The following is a 5,600-nucleotide window of genomic DNA, read 5'->3' on the forward strand; positions in this document are numbered from 1 at the left end:
GACATGACGGGGCGTCTGGGTGGCTCAGTTGGTTAAGCGTCCAACTTCAGCTCAGGTCATGATCTCATGCTCCGTGAGTTCGTGCCCCATGGTGGGCTCTGTGCAGTCAGCTCAGAGCCTGGAGCCTGCTTCGGATTCTGTCTCTCCCTCTCTCTGCCCCTCCCATGCTCATGCTCTATCTCTGTCTCTCAATAATAATAATAATAAAACTTTTTTAAAAAAACATAAAAAAAGACACAACTGCTCTGTGTGGTAGTGGGTGGCAGAGTCATAGCTGTTGCCTGGACCGTCAAATTTCTAGTGAACATTTCCTTGTCAAAATATGGCAGTTAATGGCTCCTTGTTTTAGAAATATTAGTGCAAAGAGCGCTCTGTCGTCCTGACATTTTTGATGGGTTACACACAGGACATGAAAAGATCCTTAACATTTTTCAGATTTGTAGGTCACGATAGCAGTGACCACCTGTAGCTCAATGTCATCTGATGCCCCCCCAGTGTGAGAGAACTCTTAATTATTTGCTCTATTGTTTCCTTGGAGACCACCTTCTCTCTGGTCTGGCACAAAGCTAGTGACAGAATGACTGTTTCTGTGTATCAGGATCGGTAGTCAAGGGACGAGGAAAAGGTACTTACAAAAACAATAGACTTTCTCGTGTGTCTCATATGTACAAGGGAGCAAAAAAATTCATACCAACGTATTGCCAGTTTTATTAATAATTTATTAAGTTCAATATCTGCATTAATTATGCACACTGCTTAAAATTACTAGATAATTGTGGTATAGAGAACATAGCCAGAAGTGTAAATATCTGTGTCGTATTTGAGGTTATTGAGTTGCTTAATCAGTGACGAGTAAATTCATGTTATTACTCTTGCTCTTTTCACCTCATCTTCTTGGTGAACTTTTACTTAGCCTTTAAAATGTACCTCAACTCTGATCTTGACTGATATACATTCCTTGACCTTTCATGCTGAATTATGCTCCCTTTCATGTACCCACAATACTGTGTGCCCCTCTATTCTTGCTCTTACGAAACAGTTCTGAGGTGGCTGCCTTCTCATCTGTTCTCCTTATCATAATGTAAGTAATGTCAAATGAGAGCTGAGTTTTATTCCTAACTACATGCCCAACACATTGCATGGTGGTTTGCACGCAGTAACCCCTGTAAGAGCATTTAAGTGACTTATAAATGGACAAAGTGATCACGGAAGGGCTTTGAGTATAAATAGGGTAGCCAATTCTATATTCTTGTTCTTCAATGTTATTATTACTGAACTTAAGCTACTATTTACTTTGACAAAGTACATTTGTACTGATCCGTTTTTTTCCCTTTTATCTAGGGCCTCTGTATATCAACAATATATAACAGGTGCCTCATGGAATATTTATTTGAAGACCTTAAATCTATTCCACCAAATATTATCTCAAAGTGTCCCACTATATTTTTATATCTTTTTGCCATTTTTCTCATTTGGGTGGTTGCAGGAAGCATCCTGACCTCTGTAAGAACTAATATTAATTAATTTAATTAATAAAAATCGCTACATTATTAATTTTATGCAGCTTTATGTGGAAGAAGGGACATTCTTCCCAGAATAATAGTGTTTTTTTTTTTAGCTTCAAGCACTAATCACATAACAGTTTGTTTTTGAAGACTTCTTTATCATATTCTTCTTCAAGACCTAAATCCTTAATATTTGCCCTAAATTCTAGAACCTTCACTTTGTGCATATACAGGTCTAACTTGCATCTATTTGCCTCTTTTGTTCTGACAACAGTTTAACATTGACCTCCTGTTCTCTCTTTCTCTTTTCTATTTTCTCACTTCTCTCTTCTCTTTCTCCTCTATCTCTAAAGAGATATCCATCCATTATAGGGATGCCAGGGTGGCTCAATCAGTTAAGTATCCAACTTCGGCTCAGGTCATGATTTCTCACCTTGTGAGTTCAAGCCCTGCGTCAGGCTCTGTGCTGACAGCTCAGAGCCTGGAGCCTGTTTTGGATTCTGTGTCTCCCTCTCTCTGTCCCTCCCCCTACTCATGCTATGTGTGTCTGTCTGTCTCTCTCTCTCTTACTCAAAAATAAACATTAAGAATTTAAAAAAAGAGATATCCATCCATTATAGAACATCTATCTATCATCTATCTATCTAGAGATGTATTTTTTTTAATTTATTTTGAGAGAGAGAGCATGAAAGAGGAAGGGGCAGAGAGAGAGGGAGAGAGACAGAATCCCGAGCAGGCTCCACACTGTTAGCACAGAGATGTGGGGCTTGAACTCACAAACCAATAGATCATGACTTGAGTGGAAGTCAAAAGTCAGATGCCTAACCCACTGAGCCACCCAGGCACCCTTAGAGATTTCTTTGTGTATCTATCGTCTACCCATGCATCTCATCTATCTATCTATCTATCTATCCAGAGATCTAACTTTTTATTTTTAATTATCTTATTTTCAGGTAGAAGAGAAGTGTGTACATATGAATATTAATGAAAAGGATGTGGTAAACAAGAAGGTATAATGACGATATGTGAAATGGTAGGTATATTTTTGAGGTGAAATGGTAGGATGAGTGAGTAAAAGAAATAAGGCCTAAAAACCTAAATGTAGGTCACTGGTCGGGAAGAATGAAGGGACATATAAGTATTCAAGTAAATTTGCATATATAATGGCATAAAATGTGGGGAAAGGGATGCATTTGAAGAGTTTGCTTTTTGTGTGTGCTACTCCACACCCCCAGTAACGATCTCTTATAAAGAGAGAGATAGGAGGCATTGAGTGTAGGTGGCTCAGTTGGTGGAACGTCTGAATCTTGATTTCAGCTCAGGTCATGATCTCAAGGTTCATGAGATTGAGCCCCCCTCCCCACATCAGGCTCTGTGCTGAGAGCATGGAGTCTGCTTGGGGTTCTCTCTCTCTCTCTCTCTCTCTCTCTCTCTCTGCCTCCCCACCTCAAAATAAATTAATTAATTTTTTATTAAAAAAAGACAGAGATGGGAACATACTCTATAAGAAACTCAAGAGCTCAACAGGTATTCACCCAAAAACTTTACCCCAGAAAAATTTTACATCAAGTTCCTTCACTTTTTCTTGATTCCTTTTTTTTTTTTTTAATTTTTTTTCAACGTTTTTGTTTTTTGTTTTTTGTTTTTTGTTTTTTTTTTTGGGACAGAGAGAGACAGAGCATGAACGGGGAGGGGCAGAGAGAGAGGGAGACACAGAATCGGAAACAGGCTCCAGGCTCCGAGCCATCAGCCCAGAGCCTGATGTGGGGCTTGAACTCACGGACCGCGAGATCGTGACCTGGCTGAAGTCGGACGCTTAACCGACTGCGCCACCCAGGCGCCCCTTGATTCCTTTTTATACAGTCTCTGAGGACTTGGGTTCTATGTTGAGGAGGCATTTCTACCAGTTTAATCCCCATTTAGGAAATCATGAATACACATGAAGATGCAAATTTTGGCTTAAACATATTATGTATTAATTAATTTTATGGGCTTTATGGTCATTGTGAATATTGTAAAAGCTATCAAAGCTTGAATTTTTTTTTATAGATCCTTTACTGCAGTCAGTGCATTAATAGGAATTTTTTTTTTTGTCATGGTTTCACTTAGTAAACTGTTATAGAGCCATCTGACTTTCACCTCAAGGGATAAAAGTTGGAACATAACGAAAAGCAACTACAGGCATCAATGTATATGTTACAGGTTTTTTTTTTTCTTCCCTAGAACAAAACAAGATTTCATTCAGCTTCATGCAGTCATTGAAAAGGGAGGCACAATGGATCTGAGCTATTTTTTTTTTTTGCACCAGAAACACGGTTTCTGAAAAACTTTGCCTTGGCTCTTGGCTAATACTCAGAAATAAAGGGTTACGGAGAGTGCTCTTTCCTACTATGAACATGTTTCCCATGCTACACATGGTATATTTTGGGGACAAAAGGATAAATGATAATGTCTTGTAAATGTTTACCCAACACAGTATTAGGTCGCAGACGTCTTCAATACATTTACTGAGATATGATCAATCTGTTTCTCTTCACTCTGATTGACTTACTTTCTACATGTTTGTCCATTTCATCATCACCATAAATTAGATCTCTGACTTCAACATTCAGAAATAAAGAATATGAAACAACATAGATGGAGCCAGAGGAAATAATGCTACGTGAATTATGTCAGAAAAAGACAAATACCATATGATTTCATTCATAGGTGGAATTTAAGAAACAAAAGAAACTAACAAAGGGAAAAAATAAGAGAGAGAAATCAAGAAAGAGATTCTTAAAAAAAAGAAACAGACTCTTAATTATATAGAACAAACAGTTACCAGAGGGGAGGTGGGTAGGGGGATGGGTTAAATAGGTGATGGGGAATAAGCAGTGCACTTGTCATGGTGAGAACAGGGTGATGTATGGAAGTATTAAATTACGATATTGTACACCCGAAAGTAATATAGCACTGTATGTTAACTAAGTGGAATTAAAATAAAACTTACACACAAAAAAAGAATTAAAGGACATATTTGTCATTGAGTAAGCCACTGATTTGGCAAATTCTAACGTATTAGCTATTGGTTCTTTCACTGTCCCTCAGGGCAGGTGAGAAAATTCCTGAACATCTAAATTTTTATTAGAAATATATATGTATCATCATTGTTTTAATCATATAACACTATTTATTGTTTATTCATGATGTGCTAACATTGTGTATGGCATTGCTATAAGCACTAGAGGTATATGACATGATTAAGTTTGTTTTATTTTAACGAGTTAACAGTGACATGTTAACAGTTTTACTTCTAGAGTATGTTTCTGTCTCAATGGCCTTGAATTTCTATATGAATGTTGCCTATTTGTGATTCTTGCAGTCAACTCAGCATGAAAAACAAATCCAATTCTAAATAAATACCCATATATACAGACACGTAACTCTTTTTTTTTTTAAATCAAGAAATCATTCCATCACCGTCTTCCATGTTTATATAATCAGGCTAACCACCCAGGGGAGCTTACAAAGATTCCGAGGAGAGTAACTTGCTTATAACTTTTATGATCACTTAAGAAATTGTCACAGATAAATTTTGCTGAATAGAATTATTCATCTCATTACATTTATACCATTGATGTCTTTGCTGCGTTTCTGCCTTTATCAATTGGTTCTTAAATGAAAGTAAAATGGTAACAAGACTCACAGCCACACTACTCTTTGTTTCCTTAACACAGAACACACATTTACAACTTTGTAAGTAAATATTTTTAAATACTAGATCCAAAGGAAAAAAAAAATCTGGAATTAGAACCACTATAAAGCACAGATTCCTCTGTGTCTGTCAACTATCGGCCTATAATAAACCGCCCCCAAACTGAGAGCCTTATAAAGGTGAGCATTTATTCTTACTCACTTGCTGATTATTCAGTGAGGGTGTCTTTGCTTCAAACGGCTCATCTACTGGCCCAGCTCTACTGACCTCTGCTGGCCTCCGTTAGGATTAGTTCCAGGCCATGGGTTCCTTCCAGATCTACCTACTGCGAGTGCTTTTTCTTTTTCTGGGACCCTCAGGCTACTCAGCATGTCTCTATGGTAAAGATAGAGTGCAAG

General features: G+C 37.7%; 1 long non-coding RNA gene across 1 annotated transcript; it reads left to right on the forward strand.

Moving 5' to 3' along the window:
- Positions 1-544: 544 nt before the first annotated feature.
- LOC125922692 (uncharacterized) lies at positions 545-3,827 on the forward strand. The gene is made up of 3 exons (XR_007457744.1): positions 545-625; positions 2,459-2,538; positions 3,729-3,827. It is a non-coding gene; the product is annotated as an uncharacterized LOC125922692 (long non-coding RNA).
- The last annotated feature ends 1,773 nt before the right edge of the window (positions 3,828-5,600 follow it).

This window comes from Panthera uncia, chromosome B1 (genome assembly GCF_023721935.1).
Source record: "Panthera uncia isolate 11264 chromosome B1, Puncia_PCG_1.0, whole genome shotgun sequence".
Taxonomy (NCBI): Eukaryota; Metazoa; Chordata; class Mammalia; order Carnivora; family Felidae; genus Panthera; species Panthera uncia.